The sequence below is a fragment of the Molothrus ater genome, chromosome 1 (assembly GCF_012460135.2).
Source record: "Molothrus ater isolate BHLD 08-10-18 breed brown headed cowbird chromosome 1, BPBGC_Mater_1.1, whole genome shotgun sequence".
Classification (NCBI taxonomy): Eukaryota; Metazoa; Chordata; class Aves; order Passeriformes; family Icteridae; genus Molothrus; species Molothrus ater.
In genome coordinates this window covers 54,489,028-54,512,556 of record NC_050478.2, presented here as the reverse complement: position 1 = coordinate 54,512,556, position 23,529 = coordinate 54,489,028, and the positions used below count along the sequence as shown (strand labels likewise).

General features: G+C 37.6%; 1 protein-coding gene across 1 annotated transcript in view; it reads left to right on the top strand.

Annotated features, from left to right (window-relative positions):
* POU6F2 (POU class 6 homeobox 2) overlaps positions 1–23,529 on the top strand; it is a 303,651-nt gene that overhangs the window by 190,698 nt on the left and 89,424 nt on the right. The gene's annotated exons all lie outside the window — the stretch shown is intronic.

The following is a 23,529-nucleotide window of genomic DNA, read 5'->3' as shown; positions in this document are numbered from 1 at the left end:
ATGAGGCAGGGACCAGGCCTACCATAATTCTCATTAAGAACACACCAAAGAATGTTAGGTATACTAAAGTAATATAAGTTGTAAAGTAAAGTGGTATACTAAAGTAATTTCAGTCACATGCAAAAAGGCAACTTCCATAAGTTCAGTTCAGTTGGGCAGACTGCTATGGCAGTAGAGCACCATTCCAGCTGAAAAGCAAATAATTTTTTGAATGTAAGGATACAGAACTTGCCATATTGCATTGGTTCAGGAATCCATCTACTGTAATGTCCAGTCCCCAGCATTGAACTCTTTCAGAAAATGATGTCTGACAGTAATCTCAGTGATAAATTTTTCATGCAAGAACTGGCTGCCGGATAAGGCCCTAAACACAGAATGTACGAATGGATGAAGCTGTGTAAATTGATGTAATGGAGAAAAATAGTGGAGTTGCTCAAGGATGTCTTGTCGTCATAAGTGGACAGGCTTTACTTCAAGATGTATCTTTATTAGTGAATTCTTTGTGTTTCTGACGTACAACAACCACCCAGAACATTCAATAACAGAGGAATGCTGCAGAGGCAGAGTCAGGAACAGGTTTCACAGCAAAGCCAGATGCACAGTTGAGGGTGTAGAGAAGAGACGAGGAAGGAAAAATCACACTAACCAGGAAGTGCTGTAATCAGAAAGAGCATAAGCAAGACAAAAACAAACATCTGAGATACACAAGTCTGTTGCTCCAATATGCAGAGAGCAATATCAGATCCTGCAGATGGCCCCCAGGCTACTGTTTAAGTAGAAGCATCAATTGCATTGCAATAATTTGCAACATCTTTTTAAATTGTTTTGTAGGCTGTAAGCCTCTCCCCAGCTGCCACAGGAGTGGGCAGTTCTTTTCATTGAGTTTAGATAAGTCAGCTTTCCATTTAAAGCAGTGGCTGTACCAAGAAGAACAAAATAGTAAAAAGCAAGACAAAGCAATTGTTTTATGAATGTTTGATCCCTGCCATTCAGTCTAGAGTAGCAGTAGCAGGCTAAATGAGTTCAGGGTTTGGATAACAGGAGATACACAATACAGTGAAAACTATAACATTAGAAGGCTAGAAAACTGATCAAAACCAAGTATTCTGTAGCCTCCCAGAATAATTAACACTCCACTTTGTCCTGATCATAGACAAACCATTGATCATTCTTCTTTTTAATTATGAAAACATTTTATTTCACTGTCTCTTGCTGTGGCCTGTCTATTATTGTTCTGATAGCTGTCTTGCATATATAGATATCATTCTGGTCAACAGGTACATACTGTACAGAAATCTGTGTGCCACCAACAATATCTAGTTGGAGAACACCCTTAATTAAAAGTATTATATTGAATAAGGTCAGTTCTGAAAAGAAAAAACCAAACCTAAACAATATTAAGACTTTTGTAAACTGCTGCATTAAAACTTGCTATTTTTTGCTAATGTTTAATCAAGTGTCTTTATTCTTACTGAATATGCTAATGAGTTTATATTTACATCATTGTGAAAATTATAATAGCAGGTATATTTCAGAGGTTTGCATTCAGAGTACTCTCAAAGCAAGTAATTGTTGCAAGAGATTATTTTTCTTATTCCTTGCCCCATCCCTGCCCAGAACCTTATAACTGAGCACTTCACCAGAGGATAAAATTTGTTGTAGTAAAATACAAGATAATAAGATATAAAACCTAAACTATCTACAAAGGATAAAGCATTCTAAATTAAATGTAACATGAAAATGTTTAGAAAACACCCCAGGTAAATTAAATAATATGTACCTAAAGCACAGTACAGGAAAAGAGTAGGAATAAAAGAAGGTCCATTTAACCAAAGGAAAAGGACTTTTTATATAACATGTTGAGAATGAAGTTTGGCTACAGTAGAAAGGGCATTTTTTTTCTTCATAATTGAAGTCTTTAGGGATCCATCCAGAATGTTGCCTAACATCCATAATTTAGAAGTAGTCTATTTAAACTCAGTGGAGATGTGGGGGGTTTGTATGTTCTCACATCCAGGACATGTGCTTAATAACTTTACCAATAATCTTAGTAAATTAGAGACAGAGTAGCCAACTTTGTACTTGGAAATGTGGATTGAATAACTAGTGTCCTGAGAAAACACAGGTCTTAATTCTGGAAGCATTAAATATGGGGCTGGAATCAAGAACAGTCTTTTTTCTCCCCAACATTACAAACTTCCATCTGAAGTTAGAGAGAAATATCCTCACCTGACCTTGGCTTTATGTAACTGTCCATGCACATTTAGCTGGTTTTCTAACTGTCTTCAATGGGTCTCCATCAGTTTCAAGATGGATTTGTTTGGGATTTTTAAAACAAGGCATTTACAAAGGAAAGCGCTCAGCCATAAACGTCCAAATGCTCAGTGTAAATACTTGTTGACTGTTGCAGAGGCAGTGCCTAGGCAAAATTAAGTTCACCTCATTTTTGTTGTATTGGAAGCAAGTAATCTTTAATTTGCTAGTATGAGAGAGGATGCTTGTTAGGCAGGGATACTGGGGTCGCCTTTTTGGGCTTGCCTTGACCATGAATACTGCTTTTGAAAGAAGGCATCAGCAGACCTGCTGTGTGATTGTTTTAATCCACTTTGTGTAATGGTCTTGGTAAACTGAGGCAATTCTTCCTCTCAAAGGTAAACAAAAATCTCATTAATTATCTGGTGAGAAAAGTATTCTTTTCTAATGTCTTAGCAAGTGACATCTCACTGCAGAATGTTCAAAGTGTTCAAAGCTGAATGCTTTCACTCTCACTTGCTGTATTTCTTAAGCCAGTAAGAGGGCAAGGCTCTGTTTTAGTGAGTGAACATTGTACTTAAGATTGTTGCTGACCTTGCTGGTGCTGTGACCCTGCCAGGAGGGACAAGTAGCAGTAGGAATGACTGACTGATGGAAAATATTTGAGATTTCAGTACTCTGTTAGGTGACATCACGAGAGGACTCAGGCCTGAAAACCATTCTGCTTGCTGAGATTAAACAGCAAGAGCAGTGTGGTGGGCCTGATCCTACAAACAGTAGCTTACTGCAGCAGGGGGGAGAGCAGATCTGAAGGGGGAAAGAGAACATGACGGTGTACAAATCCTGAGGAAGTTTAGCTACAGTGGCAATCCACTGACTGGCAGGCTTTAGGTTGTTGAATCCTGTCCCCAAAAGTATTTGGAAAGCCTCTCACTTTCTGCGCACTACTGAGTTTAGGTAATTCATAGTAAGTCCTATGTCAAAGATGAATAGTTGCTTTTTTCTCTAGGAGAGAGATCTAAGGGCAACAGCAAGCAATTTTCTAATCAATGACTGTATGTTAAGAATGGTATTTGGTGAATTCCAAAAAGGAATTCTGTAAATTAAAAAAAAAATTCTTAAAAATCTCAGCGCATTAGGTCAAAATGAAATTGTTTTTTGGAGATGTTGGCCACACCACTTAATGGGAGAAACTATTCTGCTAGTACATAAGTGAGCTGCTGAACTTGCAAGCATTTATTTCCTATGAATGGGTTAAAGGATATTTTTACTGACAGGTTATTATGACTACTTTAATGCACATATCACCCATTGTCGAAAGGACAGTTAAAATTGTGAACTGATCATAAATTAAGTGACATTTTTGGCAAAACTGTCACAGGAGTAAACATTTAATTTGATCCTCATTTCTTAAAATAGCAATATTGCTACTACTGCAAAAATGCAAAGGTTTCCTGTTGAAGAAATCTATTTCAGGTCTCTGCATATTAGTCTTTCAGCCCTGCTTATATGCATTTATGACAAATGAAAGTAGCCATATTAATTCTCCATTTAGTGTGAAAATGAAAGCAACAAATTCGTACAATGCATAGCTTTCTGATTAAAGTACTTATAAAGCCCTACATCCCAATTCTAAGAAAACATATCTATCCATGATCTTTTTTTAAATGATTTTTTTATGTAGTTGTCTGCCCCAACTATTCATGATACTTGTGAGGCATAAAGAATAATCTTGTAACAGGGGAACCTTATAAGTTCTTACAGTCCTTACTCAGGAAAATTTCCCACAGTGAATAAGAATTACGCACAAGTGATATTTGCATCATCTGGCTCATGGTTTGAGTATTTAGAGACCTTTCAATTCAGTGCTAAAAATGATGTTAGAATGCAATGAAGCAATAATCATAGTCTTCTGCCCTGTTGTTCACTTCCTCACATTCTGCTTGTTCTCTCACACATAAGTAGGAGTCGCGTAATGACAGAAAAAAAATCTTACAGGTAGCAATAAGTTGTAGTGGGAATACCCCTTGTGATCTTTTAATTATTATAGGCTGAGTTTTGCTCTGAAGCAGGTGGAAGAAGTCTGAGTTCATCAGTTGTTGGTTATGTGTACAGAGTTTTTTCCGAAGTAAATTTTAGAATTAATCTGTTAAAAGCCTCATTTTCTGGGACAATATTGCTATCAAGGTTCATTTTATTGGGTTTGCCTAGCTCTGACCTCTTCTGATGCTATCCTAGGGTGAGTTTATGATGCTTGTATCCCTAATTGTCTGTTCTATTTATGCTGGATAATTAGTTCTGCACCTTCAAGACTTGTTCTGAGAGCGAAGCGGGAGAGAAGAAGCACAGAGTTTGTTATCAGAAACTGCACTTGCTCCCCTGTATCCTGCTCCTGAGCTGCATTGTCTGCAGCATGGACAGACAGCGGGAGAGAGCTCCCCATTGCTTTTAGTTAGGATTTTTAGCTGAGGCAGAGAAGTTCCCTGGACTGTAGTTTTTTTTTTTTTCTTGGAATTGATCTTCCCTGCTCTGGACTGAAAATCCAGAAAAACACCAGGAGCTCACACCTGTGGCCCACTGGGGCCTGGGACATGGCATTTTCCAGTGCAGGAGGGACTGATAAGAGACTGAGCAAGCCAAGCTACAGCCCATGACAAGGACTTTCAGAATTTGTCATCTCTTCAGAACAGTGAGAGGTTTTATTATTTAATATTATTCATTCTTTATGCTTGTAAATACTTTGTTAAATAAACAGGTTTTCTTCCACTTTTCTTCAAGGAAATCTTTTCCCAAACCAGTAGGGAAGAGGGGCCACTTGAATCTTCTTTCTAGAGGGATCCCTTTGGCGGTTTCCTCCCAAATTTGCCCAAAACCAGAATAGGTGCCAAACTAATAATACCTCAATATTGCTTGTTGCTCACAGCACAGGTTTATTTTAATGGCTCTCATTATAGCCTTCTAGACCCTTCCATTATGTCTTGCAAAGTCCATGCTTCTTGGTTCCTTGATTCCTCAGAAAATCCAGTTTTGGGATTTATTTGCAGAATTCATGGTGTAGAGTTTTGGGATTGTCTTGAGGACTCCTAAAGTACAGCCACGGAAGGTAGGGAGGTATTGAAAAAGATAAATCATCATGATCAGAACACATATGTCATTTTATGCTGTTTTGCCATAAACCTGGAGTTCATCATAGGAGATTAGAGGGGGACATTCAGGTAGTATCTTGGCCAAGTAATGACTGGAGAGAGCTGTAAGATTGCTGGACTGGCAAGTTAATGTAAATTTCATTATGAAAATGTCAACCTTAAGCAATTGAATACAGTTCAGTTCAGTCAATATATTAAGGTTCAAAACCTCAAAAAATTATGAAAGCAGAAATCCACATCATGTGCGAAATATAAAGCAGGATTGGGGATGAGGTGGGATGGCATATGCCATGGGATGGGGGGGAAAGGTACCCAGCCACTTAGGAAACAGGTTTGGCATAAGACTCTGATGACAGAGAGAAGTGATGGTATCTTGTGTTACATGGGTCTGCGAACTGTAGAATTGACACAGAGCTAAGCAGAAGAATTAATTCAGTCAGAGAAGTGTTGTTCATGTCACAATAGAAAAGCTATTATCATGGTCATAATACCGCAGAAAATAGCAAAAGAAAGAAATTGGAGGTGAGAGGACAAATTTCTGTGAGGAAAAATTGGCTTAGAAATGGGTTTCAGTTACAGGAGCATCAGTATTAAAAATAACATGTAAGAACCAGGCAGGCAAGGAAGGTTGTAGAAATGCCATTAGTGTCTGATTAAAGCAATAGTGAGAAGAAAGTTTTTCTAATATCCTATATAAGGATAGAGCAGCTTACTACTCTTTTTTCCTTCAGTATATAATTATACACCAACTGAAAGACCAAAAATCATGAAAGAGTCCTCAAGCAGATGAGAATAAAATTTTGTTCTTTGTCTCCTTGTGAAACTGAAACATACAATAACATAGAAAAGAGCATAGTTTTGGGTTTTTTTAATTTTAAATTCAACTCAATGGACAGCTTTCAAACTGCCATTGCCAAAATTGAGAGGATGCTTTTCATTTAGTTCAGTTTCATGCAATCACAGTTGTAAAGGTGCTGACTGATGGTTGCCAGAAAATCCACACAGGGATCCCTGAGGAACCAGAGAATAAAAGGAAAAAGAGGGAGGGAAGACATAAACAAAAGAAAATTACAAAGGTAACTTTTTAATGAAAGGAAGGAACTAAGGAGCAGGTTCAGTGTATGAAGAAAGAAGGGAGTGCCACAGGTGAACTAACTGAACTTCAGTAGGTGTGAAGGTTCACATAGCATCTTGTCTTCTTCACAAAATATGTAGCATTTGTTATTGTGTTCTGTGCAATTAACAAATGTTCCTCAGCTCACTGAGGGGACCAATGCACTGATGGAGCTGAAACGTTGTGTTTCACCTCACCTGGAAGTGGTGCTTGACAATCTGTATTTCTTCCAGACTATTGAAGAGAGCAGCTGCCTCTGTGATATCCACAGGGATCTAACCATGCTCTCTGCTCCTGCCTGAGAGATAAAAGACTCACTGCTTCCTTAGTTTCTGTGCTAGATGTACCAAAAATAAAAAAAAAAAGAAATTGTGTAATTTCTAAGAGCTGTGGGTAGTAAAGAAGTGTGTTACTTCTCAGCTGAAAGCATGGCAGTTTGGTAACAACCTGCTATGAATTAGTATTTATTGGAGGAAGTAAAGTGTGTTTATGGTGACAGTTCTCAGCACATTATCAGGGTTCTGTTGTACTGTTTAGCTAAATGTCACCCATTAATATTTCAGTGAACAAGGACCCATGCAAAACCCAGCTGGTTTAATATAATCAGTCACTTTGCATAATAAACACAGGTTCTCCTAGACACAGCCCAACTCTGTTTTACAAATACTTTTATCTGCATACTAGGAATAATCTTTTACTTCTGCTTCCCACATTAGTGATGTAGAGTGCTCCATATTTTAAACTGATACACTGCAGCTTGCATGCAGAAGAATGTCCATGTTGCAATATGGCTAGACAAGCAATGTACCGTCAAACATGGTGCTCTAAGCAAAATTATTTTAATGCCAAGCCTTCTGTTCAAATTCTAATTATTGCCATTCTCATCTGACCTCAAACTTCAGAAGTTAAATTCTGTTGCTACTGGAACTTTGGAGTGAAAAAACACCCTGAAGGAAAACTTAGTTTTGTATAAGAATATTTTTTCTCTTTATTTTGCTTCACTGTCCGTCTTTTATCTTGTTGAAATTTCCTCTAGTTTTATCAAAACTGAGTTATTTTGGCTTACATTTTGAAACCACATCATATTTTGCATGCCCTGAAAACCCAGTCAGGGTAAAAAATACCAGAAGTTCCTAAAATTGATCTGTTTCAAACATCACCATTGGCTTTTGATTATCACATGAGAGCCAGGCGCTCTCAGGGTTTGGATTAACTAATTACTTTCAACTTGTAAACCTCTTGTGCTATTTTAAATAATTATGTGATTCACTACTCTGTAAGTTGAATTCTGTACACTTAAAATGGGTATTATCCTCTGTCTGTGGCTGGAAGCAAATTAGTGTGTGCTCTTTCAGCCGCCAGGCCTGGAAAAAGCTCTCTCAAGTTGCAGATGGAGAGTACACAAAGCATTTCGAAATCTTTTATTTTGTTGTGAACTGTCATTTATTTTTAAATGCTTTTCACAGTTAAAACTGATCTTTTTCATGAAACATTTTGAATTCCCTGTCTGAGATGACATTCGAGCAGATAGTTTCATAGACGTTCATTTGCTTATGCAGGGAAATTAGGCTTGTATGAAATGTTGCTCTATGCCAATTTAGCACAGAATTTCAGGATGTTTTTGCTCAAGAGTGATTATAAATGTTTTAAAAGGTCATTTTTCTAGATAAAGGAGGTGTCAATCAGTTAACATATTTAAAGCAATCTACTCAGCAATGTGTTTAATGAAAACTAATTTAGTAAATCCTCTCATTCTGTCACCAAATGGTTCTTGATTCTGTTCCTATAAATACAGAGATATTTCTTTGGAGGAGGTTTAATTATTTTTGTAATTGACTCTGAGATCCCTTTGTGAAAAGCACTGAATAAACACACGAGTATTGTCTTTATCTAAATTCAGAAGATACCTAAAGTTACCTTTGACACAAAATGGTTTTATTGATGAAGCATCCTTTGGGTGGCATCCCATTTCAAGCCAGCTGAAAGTTTACAGCATAAGTGTAATTTAACTTCAATTAATTTAGATGTTTAATTTTTAGGGAATTATTTGCTATATTTTTACCTGAATCAGGCACATATAAATCATATTCACAGTAAATTGATGGATAATTTCAGTATTAACATTATTCCAGTTGAGTATAGCTAGTAATTATAACAAAAATTGTGGTGGTGGGGTTTTCATAAATTATTTTCAAATGTTGTATAATTTTGTTTTTTAAGGATTCCACGAGTTGCAGAGATTTAACCATGATTCAGTTACATCATTGTGTTGGCTTTGGACCTGCTATGATTTAGTTACACTTTCGTTTATTCTGACATTTATTCGGCATGTATGTTTTCAAACCATTCTCACTGTAGCAGCAATTTTCCGACTACTCTGTGTGAGAAAGCAATTCTTAAAATTGTCCTCAGTCTGTAGTACTTAAGAAAGGGAAGAATTACATGAAGAAGAGCCTCAAAGATGAAGGCCAGGTTTGAAGCACTGTTTCATTAATACTGGATGGCAGGAAGGGACCCAAGTCCTAGATAATGAGGAAGGAGGTGCAATTTTTTTAAAGCTATCTGGTGACAGGGAAAACAAAAATGACATTCAGCTGACGAATGAGCAGAGTTTGACCTAGCCTTTTGACCCTTGACAAATCAATCTTACCTGCTGCTTCATAAAGAATTATATCTGTGCCACTCACATTTGACTCTGGATCTTTCCTTCCTTCCTTCCTTCCTTCCTTCCTTCCTTCCTTCCTTCCTTCCTTCCTTCCTTCCTTCCTTCCTTCCTTCCTTCCTTCCTTCCTTCCTTCCTTCCTTCCTTCCTTCCTTCCTTCCTTCCTTCCTTCCTTCCTTCCTTCCTTCCTTCCTTCCTTCCTTCCTTCCTTCCTTCCTTCCTTCCTTCCTTCCTTCCTTCCTTCCTTCCTTCCTTCCTTCCTTCCTTCCTTCCTTCCTTCCTTCCTTCCTTCCTTCCTTCCTTCCTTCCTTCCTTCCTTCCTTCCTTCCTTCCTTCCTTCCTTCCTTCCTTCCTTCCTTCCTTCCTTCCTTCCTTCCTTCCTTCCTTCCTTCCTTCCTTCCTTCCTTCCTTCCTTCCTCCCTCCCTCCCTCCCTCCCTCCCTCCCTCCCTCCCATATTCCAGGCCTGTGCACCTTCCTCCTGTAAGTGTTCTGTGCAGTGTCCCTGGCACAAAGACATGAAGAACAGCTGGTAGTGTACCTAATGCTCCACAGGGCCATTCTGGAATATCAGTCAAGTTGGTCACTGAGCTGTGCAATGTAGAACAGATTGGGTCTGTCTGAGAGCACTCAGCAGGCTCCTAATGTCATCTTATGTCCCTTAGAAAAGAAAATAATGAAATTGTTAAATATAAGCTGGTTTTGCTTAATAAGAGTGACGACACAGTAAAGATGATATTTGATCCCATGTAGGAGCTATGAAAAAAGCAGGAAGAAATTAGGATTTTTTGACTTGTTACAGTATTTTATTTTGGTTTAATTTGGTTTGGACTCTTTTATTTGAAGTTTTATTGCTGTGTACTGTACTAAGAATTTGCATACCTTCCTTATTGGAAAGGACAGGAAGTCTAGACAGTGGATGACTGCTGTGTTATCTATTAAGGGTTGCAAAGCAAGTTAAAGAGCAGCATTAGTGGCACAACTGAAGCAAAGAGAAAGTCATATCCAAAAGACATAGAGCTCTTAGAACTGTGTAAGTAAAGGCTGCATTTTCCTCATTGTTTCAGAAATGCAAATTCTATTACACTGTCCTCATTGCTCTGTGAAACCTGAAGAAGAGTTTGGTCTTGCTGTTCTCATCAACTGTGTTGATTTGTATATTTTTATTTACAGCATTTTTGTTTTGAGATGCTAAAGGTAAGGCTACTCAGCAAGGACATCTCTAATGTAATCTACCAGCTGCAAGAGGTAACCATTGGAGGTTTTTAGCTTTTAAGGGTAAGAGGATGTCTGTGGGAACAAAGGCGTCTGAGGGTTTGGGGTTTTTTCCCACTGCCAGTGATTTCTGTGGAGATACTAGAAGGAAATCATGATTGATTTTTTAAATTTTTTTTTAAGTTGCATACTGTAAAATTTTAAAGGCACATCCTTGTTACATACTTACATTACTGAATACTCAAAGCTTTAGGTAGCTGATAGACAAGCATCCCAATTTTTTTTTATGGTGTGAATTCATTTTTGCCCTGTCATGTGTAAAGACAGAAGAACTGCCTTGATTTGTCTTGTGCCTTTTTAGACTGGGAAGAAAAGTATGCAAAATATGGAAAAGGACAAGTCACAGGCCTGCTTTTCACTGGATTTTTCATGATCACGTGGCTGTAGCCAGCCGGGCTGGACTTTGTCTCAGCTGCCTTTGTATATTTTGCTCTTTAAAAGTAAGCGCTAAGAAGAGTAATTGTTTTCTCCTATTTTGAGCTCCAAGAAGGAGAGCTTTTGCATACATAGCCTATGTAGTCTTTGTGTTTAGAGAGTATTTCCAAAACACCTTTGTGGCTGCTCTCTCTTTGGCCTTTCGACACTTGCTATGTGTTCTCTTAAAACAAAATGGCTGAATATTCCCTGCACATGCTTTATAATGCATGAAGGTCTTTCTGGCATGTATAAATGTCATACCTATATGTGAACATCATAAAATCTACTCAGATTTCTCAGTTTATTACTATGATTACTTGTACTACATTTGGAAACCAAGCAAGTCATTGCTGGTCCTGAGAGCCTGAAAAATATGTTAGAAGTGTTTAGGAAGAGGGAAAGAAGGGACTGTTGCACAAAAGAGGGAGAGGAGTCTCCAATTCCCATTTGTCCTTCTGTAATTTGGGAGGCATCATTGGTGTATGAAGGAAGGAGGCTCACACAATGGCTCAAATTTCATAAGCATCATAAAAGCACAAAGCAGCACAGGCTTATTAGCAGAGGAAGTGAGGTCAGTAGTCTTCAGCTTCTTAACAAGATGATAGAATTTATGAAGCATCACAGCAGCAGGATGTGTTTGCCTGCAGACTATTCATATAACAAGCCCACTGGGGTCCTATAGTTATTGCCCTTGAATTTGTTTTCCTTTCTTTATTTTTCTTTTTGTCATCCTCCTGTTTTTCTGACCTAGCTTTCTGCACTGGAGGAATTACTTTATTATTTTTGATGCCTTGTTGGTGACATTTCTTTTGGATTTTTTTTGCCATTATCTTTAACTAGTTTAGTTTAGAGAGTTCCATTGGTGCGTCTCTGATTACAGAGGTGCTCATAGAGGTGTGTAATGAAATCTTAACTATTAATATTCCACAAAATCTGGGAGTGGTGTTCAGTCTGAGGTATCCTTTCAATCCAGTGTGAGATAAGTGCCTAAAATGTGCCTAAGCTGAGAGTTCAACTTAAAAGACATCCTGTTTGTTGTAGATCTCAAAAAGTTCTATGAGCTGCTGGAAGTAAAAGCATTACCCAGACATTACCAAAAAGTAAGAACAAATAATGGGTGCTTTTAAATCATTTCTCTCTTATTAACACCATGTAGGCAGTAGTTCTACAACAATCTTTTCCAAGGGAAATAAAATTTTGTGTATCCTTGACCCCCTTCTTTTTGAGGATTTTGGTGCACATTGCTGTACTTCACTAATTTAGCTTCCTGTGGTGAGGGCAGTGAAGTTTATTATCCCTCTTTTTTTATAGAACAGGAAAGTGAGGAAGTGAGATTAACTGCTGTGCCCAAGGTGGTGCAGGTCTGATAGGTTCAGAAATAGGAAGTGGATTCCCAGGTGCTGATCTTTATGTATAAGACAGTCAGTCCTAAATCCCTGTTTCTGATCTGACTTGTTCTGTCATACAGGATGTTTTTTAATTTTTTGTTTCCTAATTAGGAAAGCTGTGCTTTATATCATGGAAGCACAACATCCAGATGGGAATAGTATGTGTCAGAACAGCATATTTAATTATTTATAACTGCTTTCTTTGTTTGATGGTTTGATTGTTATTTATTTTATTTTTCTACCCAAAGTTTTGATCACTTAAACAGCCTGGAATCAAACATTTGGCAGTGTTTACAAATTATGAAAGTGATTTCTGATTAAAGTGTTCTGTGGGAAAATTAAAGTTGCAGATCGTACATAAGCCAATGGCATTCTTCCGAATTTCAGCAGGAGAGATCTGCTCTGTGGCATGTGCTCTGTATTCATACCCCTGCTGGCACAAGATGCAGGTGGTGCCTTGCACATTTTCCCTGTGGTCTTCTCTGGGCTGTTGACAGGGGGAACACAGAGTCCTCTCAGTCAAGTGAGATGCAGGTCTGCAAGACAACCATTAGACAGTACACAGCAAAAAGGCCACTCGCAGTTGCAGCTGAAGAAAGTGACAGAATCATGCAGACATCTAAAGCTTATCTATTTTGCAGATATATTGTGATCAAGTCCAAAAATCATTGTGATATCAGTTAAACCAGCAAAGTTCCTGGCTGAAGCTATTTTGCACGACGTCAGATGTCATTTCACTGTGAGATATGATTAAGAGGTGCTAGAATTAATCCATTTAAGAATACTGCTGCATTAAAAAAAAAAGGAAATTACTTCTGCTTTTGTCTGTACTGGTCTGTGGACCAGTGTTGATTCACAGATATCTGAGGTCTTATGTTCTTGGCTTCCACTCTTAATTTTCCAGTGTAAAACTTTAAAACACAAGATGCTTTCCTGGCATTAGCTTCTTTATGAGTTGAAAATCCATGTGATCCATAATCCAGATACATAAAACGGTCACCAGTGTATGCTGCAAACCTCTTAATAAAATCTTTTGCACTGGATGATTGCTTAGAGAACACTAGCCTTCACTTATGGGTCTTATCTTTTTAGCTATTTCCTGGTTCATTTCTCAAAAGTTTTACTGATTTTTTTGCTATTGGCAAAAAAACATGCCTATACATTCCTGAAAAAATAAAGGCAGGAATTTGCACATTTTTTGCACAGCTTTTTATCACAATCACATTTATAATATTATTTTCTGACAATAATGTTTAGCCAGATTTGCATTTGCTTCAGTTCCTGTTCAAAGGTGAGGATTGCTGGAGTGCCATCAAAATTCCATAAGCTATAAAGAAGTAAATGTGTCTACAGCTGGTAGAGAAGAGAAGCTGTTGGGGCCTTATGTGCACAAAGAGAAGGTTCTGCATGAGAGGAACCACTGGAGATGGTGGCCATAGAAGTTGCCATAGCCTATAGAAGGCTGGAGGACCTCTGCAGAGCTGGTCTTTCCAGGCAGATTCTAGACAAACATGAGTCCAAAACTGGCCATATTTTTGAAGACTGTGGGAGAGAGGGGAGAAAAATGGGTAGTGTTGTGGTCATGTTATGCTGGACCTGGCTCTGCCTCAAGTATGAGATGAAAAAATAGTTTATCCCATGCTCTCTGGCACCTGGGTGGAAAATCAAAAAGACCCATATTCATTTCATCTTCATTGAAAGCACACAGTAGAATAAACATTAATAGTTGGCAAATGAAAAAGTTTTAAATTGATGATGGAAGAAACATTCATTTCCAAGCTTGTGAGCGAGCTATTAAAGTCAACAGAGTAAAGACAAAATCCCTGGCACTGAAAATGAAAGGAACAGTCTTTGTATCTACTTAGTTAAAACTTGGCAAAACAAATCTAAAGTAGTGCTTTCAGATTTCCATGTGCACTAACTGTGCCAACTTTTGTTCACAGGGTTGCCATGACAGAAAGTTCATCCCACTTGCTCAGTGCTTTTTCCACTAACTTTTAAAATTAGAAGTTAATTTAAGCAAAAAGCTAGATCTTGTATCAGCACTGACATGTATTTATTTGTTTTGTACTGTTGAATGGTCCAGGCTTTTCATTAAAATACACTTTTTTGAAAAAAGCTCATCTCCATTTAATTGGCATTGGAGTGGTGTTTTAGTACAGTAAATAGAGCAGGGATAATTACTACACTAACAGTGTGGTATTTCTACCTACACTAGTCAGTGGGCTTTTGCAAGAGGATAAGGAATTCACTAATTTCAAAAAAAAGGAAATTTGTGAACAGCAAATTTTCTCCTCTTGCCCTCCAACCCCCAAACATCATGGCTGTACATTAGCAATCAATATCACATTATGACCAGTATTTTCATTATCCTAAAAATTTTCTTAATTATCTACAGTTTGAGGTAGTTTTTGCATTATTTTATGAAAAGGTGAAATATAACAGAAGGAATTTTTAAAAGAAAATTATAGTTGTTTGGAAACTTCACACAACCCAGATGCATCACTGTCAGTATGTTTTTATAGGGTGAATAAAATACGGTTGTTAGGATACATTCTCTTATGAATTCTCTGTATTTTTAGAGCAAATTCTGGAGGATTCTTCTATAATTCTTAAAAGGATGCTATTAATAGCAGGTGTATTTAATATGTGTAACAGCCTTAATGCATTAGTAACGTTTTGTAGTGTCATTGAGATTTGATATAGTTAACACAGCTGATGAGACACAAACACTTAGTTTAAATATTTCATTATTCTGAATACTAAAATTGGGACAATGTTGCCTTAAGGAAGGCAAAGACTAGCTTCATGTTAGTTTTTTCAGACAATCACAGGTTAGCAACCAAATTCAGCTTTTCTTCCATTAGCTGGTCTGGAAAAACAAGTATTTTCATTGATAAGGATGATAAAGTATTAGTTACTGCATCAAAAGGGTGCCAATATTCTGTTCAGACTGAATATATGCACATAAACAGTGAATAATTTTTGAATATATTTTTTGCCAATCCAAAATGATTCCTTTATGTCCTTTTGATTTTGTTCTACTTCTATAATTAGGGATTCCAATTCCATGTAAATAAATACGTTATTTAAGTGGAAGTTCTTTTTATTAATGTCTATATGTTCCTTTCAAATTAAAAATAATTAACTTTGAAGAAGCAACTTAAGAGCCAAAGTAAAATCTAGATGGAGTTTGTTTAAAGGACTGCTCTTAACTGCTACTTTTCAGTGTTCAACAGCATGGGGTTTCCTATGTGCTTTTGGAAGCCATGATGTGTACAATGCGTTGACTGGGCAGTGCAATGCAGCTGCTTTTCTGGACTCCCCAGTGCTTCTCTTCAGCTGTGCATGGGTCTCATCGTAATAGAAGTGTGACTGACTTCATGGCCTGTGAATGAGGATTGACTATGAAATCTTCTCCCCAAGTCTCCCATCCAAATTCTTTACTGATGAGTAGTAGAATATGTAGCTGTATGTGAATAACCAGGTTGTTTATTCCATCGGTAAGCAGGAAATTCGGTAGACGGGGAGCACATAAGCACCCAAAGAGCAGCTAATTCACTGTTGCTGCACAAAGGTGATAGATGCCAAGCACAGCCAAACGAGGAGTAGCATCTGAAGCAGCAAGATGATTGGCTGAATAAGTGTAGAGACTGGAAAGAAATCTCATATGCAGCCACTCTCATTTTACTGCAAGCTAAAACTGAGCAGTCAGTCCATCTGTGACAAATACTGCACAGTCTAGAACCATTGCTTCCCTATTCTTTATCTTTCTTTTGAATATCTCTGCAAGTAAAACAAACTAGAAAAAGGGATATAAGCAGATTGCCTCAAATTGACCTATAGTCAGCTTAAATATCACAAAAAGAAAACAGCTACAGATACTATGATATGTTTTGAAATATACATAACTAAATGCAATGTTCTTAATTATGCATGGCGAATACTGGAAATCATGGACGATTCTTAAAGACAGCAAAATAAAGCTACTGAGAGTCAACAATAGGCAAATATCAGGTACCTTGCTGGTGGTACATACATTCCAGAATAGCTTGTGGTATGACAGATTACCAAATTAAAGTTCACCTCCCAGCTCTTCCATAATTTCTGGTGTGGAAATAGTTGCATAGTCTAGAGAAACACGGATCCCTTTTATAAGCAAATAACACCTCTATCTGCTACTCACATAGTGATTTACAGCATCTAGCACAACACCTCCTCACCAACTTTGCTTGAGATTGTTTCTGGACCACAGCTAGTAAAGCAATGCCCCTTGTGACACAGACAAAGCTTTTTAGTCCATTTTTATTCTTCTATGCCTGGTGAAGAATACCACATTCAACATAGTACTGCATTTGTGTCCCAGCTGTTGATGAGTAGCGTTCAGTCCCTACACAGGGATAGGGAGAATTGCAGCCATGTGTTTTCTTTTGCTTTGTGTTCTCCCCCACCTTTTTTACCTTGTTACTGCTATTTTAAATTTTCCATGTCTTGGTAAAAGCAGATGTTCAAGGCCTTATCGAGAAAAACAGGGCCTGTTAAAAAGGTTGAAGCTCAAGTCACTGCTCTGGCAGAGAATTTGTGTGCAGCAAGGTAGAACTGCCATTTTTGCACCTGGTTCTTGTACTTGCTATTGTGGTTTTATTGATTGTAAAGAAAAGAAGAGGGTTGTGCTGCATTTTTTCCCTTTCTCCTAATAGTGTATATGTTGCTGTTTTCTGAGTCATTCCATAGCCTCTTCTCACTGCTGTTCAGCTAACTTCTTTGGCTGGAATTCATACACAGAAACAGAATTTACAGGTGCTTGGCTCTTAGAGTTCTTAAAAGAAAAGAGTTTCAAGCCTTTTTCTTTCAGAAAAGACTGGAAGTGAAAATTAGAAACATGGTTACAATGAGCATCTGAGATGTGAAAGCAAACACTCATACCAAGTCACCTGCTGGATACTGTAGCCTGTATTGCTTCTCTAGGTTGGGGCTGGGATAATGTGACATTTATCCTATGCCATTCCCAGGACACTTTCACAAACTCAGCATACAGACCAACCTTTTAAACCACAAATATTTTGATTCGTTATTTGATCACATTATTTAAAAAAACCCCTGCAAACACACACATGTACAAAATACCTGGTACATTTCATTTACAGTAATGTTATTTTTATTTAAGGAAACATCACTCACTTCAAAGACTCCTTGAGGAGACTTCTTGTAATTCCGGATCTTCAAAGAACCATTGCTGAAGCTACAACTGGAGAAATATTTCTTTGTCCAAAGAGCCATTTACCATAAACAATTATAGAGGATGCAATTGCAGATCTATTACCTGAGAGAATGCAAAATCACTCTGAAGCCACCAAAGAGTTCAACAAGCTCCTCTTGATGAGACTTTGCCCCAAAGCCTCACATAGGCCCACTGTCAGGAGAAATGGCAGGATACCTGGTGGGGTAGGGACTTGTGACTCTCTGAACTGTAGGACAGGATTCTGCACAACCTCTTCCAAGGCTTCTGAGGCTGTATGTTGTTGCGCTGCTTTTTCTACAAGTATTGCTACTTTGAGTACATCAAACACTTAGTCTGCATAAGTTCCATTGAAATTATGATTCCCATCAATGTTAGAGCATCTGAAAAGTAAAGGAGAAAAAAAAAAGCTGCAGTTTCTCACACTAAAGTTTGTATATGCTGAGAATGCCCAGATTTTGTCTTATATCCATTATAAATCATGGTCATTGTTCTCTGAGTCAGCAGTCTGTTGTTTCAGAGTTAATTTCTTTGTGTCATTCATCCATTCCCTGTCATATTCAGCTGTGAAATCTTACATTGGGTTCCGTTGGCCTTTAAATGATAATCTTTTCACTGTCAATTAGTTTCTTGCTATGGAGTCCTGAAGATTTTTTCCTATGAATTGGGGGGTTATCTTAAATTCTGGTCCACAGAAACATTGGTATGGGTTCAATATGGTCTGGAAATCCACTGTGTAGGAATACCATGCCATTTTAATTGATTTTTCTATTCTGTTCTTAGACGGTCTGGGAGTGGTCCTGCACTCTGTAATTAGAAAACTGCTCTTATCTGGCACAAGGACTTAATTGGAAGATCCTACCCCCGATCTGTGAGTCATGTTTTCACAAAAAAAAAAAAAATTGACTGGTAAAATTTAGGAATTTAGCATATCTAGATTACTTGTTTGACACACAGACTTTGGCATTCAAACAATTACAGTGTTGTCATATTATGCTTAATTGCCTGTCTTTGAATGAGGATCCCAAGATAAGCCATCCTGATTGATCTCCTGTGTCTTGATGATACCCCAACTCCAGTTAACATTTCAACCATTTGTACAGTATGAGACCTAAGGTCCCATTTGAACTGAGAAAGTAAATGGCTTATTAAAGTCTAATTTCTCCAGCTTGTTCTTGCCTTTGGGCATTTTAAATAGGTTAATGCAATTTTTACAATACACTCAGGGAACTTTACTCACAGAATATTGTCATAAAATGGCCCCTAGATTATCTTAAAATGGAAATTATTCCAAGTATACTTGTCCTGATACTTAGTCAAGCTCTCCACCTTAGAAATTTTTCTTCTTCTTCTTCTTCTTTTTTTTTTTTCCCTCAAGATTTTAGTGGATTATTGTACATTTTAAAGTTTGGTAAGGAAAAAAATAGTCAGATTTATTTAATGCAGTGGATCATTTTTCAGGGAAGCTCCAGCATTCATCAAAACATAGAGATACCACAGGCACCATAAAAATTATGATGGTTTTGTTCTTAATACTTCCTTTTTATTGCCTACATTCTTTAAAGTGAATTTAGTGCTCATGAACAATGCTGGATACAACAACACTAGAAAGTTAAGTCCTCTGTTTATCTGCAGAATTGGTGCAGAGGACTACTGGCAAGTTTCTTCCCATAACCCCATCTGTGTTTTGCAGCTGTAACCTTGAGGGATCACCTTTAGGAGCAAGGAGATGACTTGATCCGTGTACTCTTTCTATTCTCTGCTGAAAGTGCAGATAGAGATGCCAATGGATGCCATTCAACTCTTTTTGATCTTCCTCATTAGATGTTGTGAGACCATCAATTTATTACCTTGACTGTGGCAAATTTCTTCTAATGCAGGCAGGCTCTCTGTGGATATCTGTGTATAAATAAGACTTCTATACATTGAATACATCTAACATTTTGTATGTTAGAAAACATGCAAAAGCACCATTAAAGCGTGATGACTTTTGCTCCCTATATTGACCTAGGCTGAATTTGAGCCAATGATTTAGAAAGAATATGCTCTGTATCCAATTACTAATGTCTTCAGCCACAAGTCCAACCCTTCAGGGATTTTTTTTTTTTTTCACAAAGAGGACGCTAACATATTTAAAAGAACTCACATTTTACTCTCAAAAAGAAAATCCAAGCATATTGAAAAACACGGGTATTTGGCTAACCTACCCCTCATTACCCAGGGGGGAGAGAATGTAAATGCGGGCTTGCATTAGATTGTTCACTGTGTGTACTCAATCTTTAGAAATCTGTTTCAAAGAAAAGAAAGGCATAAACCTCATTAGAAGAGAAACAACAGGGTGGAAAAAAAAGCGAGCCATGTCAGTTCAAACGCAAGTCCAGATGCTAAAGTTAGTTACACTTTTCAGTTTAAGGCAATGCAAATCCATTCTCCATTACAGGGGAAGTGGAAAAAGGCATTAAGCCCTTGAAATGGCAGGAGTCAAGTTCTGTGCTCAGTCAAATAGGAAAAGGTTTAATGTATGATTTTCTTCTTTTTACTCCATTGTACATTGTATCAAGGCACTGAAGAACAACTATGAATTACATAAATAGGAGGAGAGAAGCTAGAGTGGCACAACTGTTTGTAAGCTAAAATTGTTTCTTATTCCTCCTACCCCTCATTCCTCTTACACAGAAACAAACATGCACAAAACATTAACAAAATAAATCAGAATTTATATGAAGGTTATCCACAAGAGCAGATTCTAGATATAATTCGAATCCCTGAATATTAATTTGATCTTCTGCCAAGTGCTGTAGAGGTCTTAAGAATCTGAGTTTATATTGTGAGGAAAGGTAAAAAAGAGTCTTAATTTTAAATTGTTTTCATTATATAAACATTTGTGAGCACACTTATGTTCCTTGATTTTTGGAGAATCATGATTAAACTTTAAATATATGTTTTAGCCGAAAATAAAACCAGGGATATTCCCCTACTTATGTCACAATATGTTAGCCAGAGGAGACAATTGCTACTATTTTCCATTAATCCGGCTTGGGAAATGAAGACAGAGCCTCTTCAGTTTGCCCACTACAACAAAGCTTCATCCCCCTGTCATGGATCAGACTGCTTCTTTCAGCATGGTTGCCTCAGAGGTGAATTTTCCCCATTGTAACACTCTATTTGGCAGAAGGGCATTTTCATTTCATTTTAGTTTCCTGTGTAGGTAACCAGCAGAGGAATAGAACATGAAATGACACATTTTGTGCAAATATTGTAAATGCATGGCAACACTATGCCTGAGGTATCCCCAAAGAAAGTCAAGGAGGAGTATATACCTTAGGTCGTAACTTTGTCTAATTCACAAAGTAGCCTGAGATCTGTGACAAGTATTGCAGTAGATGACCTAGGAGATCAGAAAGTTTGGTTTCACTGCCTCTTGAAAATTGATTTCCACCACTTAACTCCATGCCTCTTATTCTAATGCAAATGCTTTGATACCATGAGTAAGTATAATCTGCTTAAAGTAGGATCATAAACTATGGGGTGATCTCATGGAAAGTCTGCCACAACACCACAGCAAGCAAGAAGTTTGTGGAACCAGACGTTTTGAAACCCCATGCTCCATTGTTTCTTCATAGATATCAGTTATATTTACCATCATCTTGGATACCTGGTATATATCCAACACATATTTTTTTTAGGGAGAGTTGAAATGTCACACAGCTTTTGAGGATTTTCCTCATAGTTTTTTATTGCATGCATACATTTTTAGTTGTGTGTCTCTTTTAAAGTGATGTACTTTATGTTGAACTTTTTAACTGTGAAAAGAACTTTCTGCAATTCTTTGTGAGCCTTTTTAATTCTTGAATGCAATTGTGAAAGTAGCACTTTTCACTAAAATATGTCAAATTTTTACCCAGCTGTTAGCCAGTAAGTCATAAAAAAGATTCCTGTGAGGTAGGCAGTGCATGTTATCTTTTATACATGCAGACATAGCACTGTTGTACCACCTGAAATTCCATCAGGCTCCAAGCTCTGCAGAAAGTGACAAATGCTAGACAGGTATACTATTTATAATGGATGAGCTATGCAAGCCAGCTCTGGGAGTTGGATTGGATTTGATTGCAAACAATAATATGACACAGCCCCAGCTGTGGATAGTACACACATTGTGAGAGGCAGTGCAATCTGGCAGAATGAACACCAGACACAGGCATGATCCAGAGCCCTAAATCCAGCTTCATGGTATATCTACTGTGTGGCTTTCAGAACACCTTTTCTGATATAACAGTCCTTCTTCCAATTCCTTGTTGGTTTAGCAACAGCATATTGAATGATCATACCTCTCTAAGCCACTTCAATGCAATTTATAGCTCAGCTTGATGATGGACTTCAGAGAGGCTTTTTAAAGGAATGACATGAAAACACAAGAAGTTATTTGAATAATTTCGTGTTTGAATAATTTTGTGCAGTTGCTGACAACAAACTTGGAAAATTTTCCATGAAGTAATTAATCAGATTATCCTTCAGGGAATATCTTCTACCCCAGCAAGAATGTTTCCATTTCCAGTACAAAAGTGAATGGTGGAATACTGATCTTCCTGCTTTCACCAATATTCAAGTATTGACCATTACTGAAAGCAAAGATTTTCTAGTCCAAGATGAGAAGGCTGTGTCTCCTCCTGTCCAATTGTGCACACACAATATAAAACAGTCCCTCATTTCTGAGCCATGTGGATTAGAATTTATGCTTCTGTGGGATGTCATTTAATTCATTTCTGTGTTGGAGTCTGTGGATGCCGTAAGGGTCAGTTTGAAGTCTTGGTTCTGGTTATCAGTGGTTCATCCAGTCTACTAAGCTATCATAGGTGAAGGAATGGCCTGCACAATAGAAAGAACTGGTCTAGATTACTTTTTTCCTTGTGGGAATGGTAAGGGTCTTTCTGCTTCTACAGATAGAATTGGTGAATGGTTTTCCTTGCCATCTGAGATGATTCGTGCTATGAATCATTAAATAATCTATACAGTTACTTTCTTATATGCACACCTTCTTTGTTCTCACATACCTTGGATTATATTTCCACTCACTACCCTGTTGGATTTGGGGCATTTAGGTTCAAATTCTCATTGGGAAATTGATGGGAGTATTCCCTTACTTCTCCAGGGTGATTTCTTTTGCATGAGATAACATGCATGTTTTCAATCTGATGGTCACTCTGCTTTGTGTTGAAACACAAAACTTCTATGAATAATTTTCTTGATAGAAATATATTGGTATTATCAGTCCTCCTCTGTATTATTAGAATTCTTTGTTGAAGTCACATACACATGGCTATAATTCTTGTTAAAGCATATTTCTAGTTTGATTCCTGCATCGGATGAAGAAAACTTAGAGCAGCTATGAGTATGGGAATGGAGAGCCAACAGCTCTTCCTATCTAGTCTTATACTTTTCCTTCTTACAGCTTTTTCTGGTTTACCCTTTCTGCCTCATCCTTCTCCATTGCCTTTTTATTTTTTCTTTTTCTTATTCCAGTTTATGGCTCACTGATTTCATAAGTTGCACCAAGACCTCAGGTTCAGCCTCAGACCATGGACATCTAGAAAGCTGAAATAGGGATGTCGGCATGAAAAGAAAGTGGAGATGGTGTGGCTTAATCTGCCAGTCCACAAATAACTTGGTCAACAGAGTTTCTGGCCGTGAAATCTGAGGGCCATTTTAAAAATAAGAAATTTAATTCATTCCCAATTTACTTTTGCTTCTCTGGATAGAAATTAGAATACAGGGTGGTGCTGGCAAAGCAATATACAGAGCAAAAAATATCATAATGACCTTGCAAGCTGTTTTTCTTGGGATCTTATAGCTAACTAATTCATGCCTTAAGATGTTGATTAACATCTCTATGTCTGGAGACCGAGGTGATTTATTCAGGGCATAATCCCAGAAAGCATCAGTCTTCTGTGATGTTCTTGCTGCAGCTTAAAGCTGTTCTTCCTTAGTGACATCCCTATGACACACTTCCTGTCTTCCTTAATTTAATGAATGTCCTAGT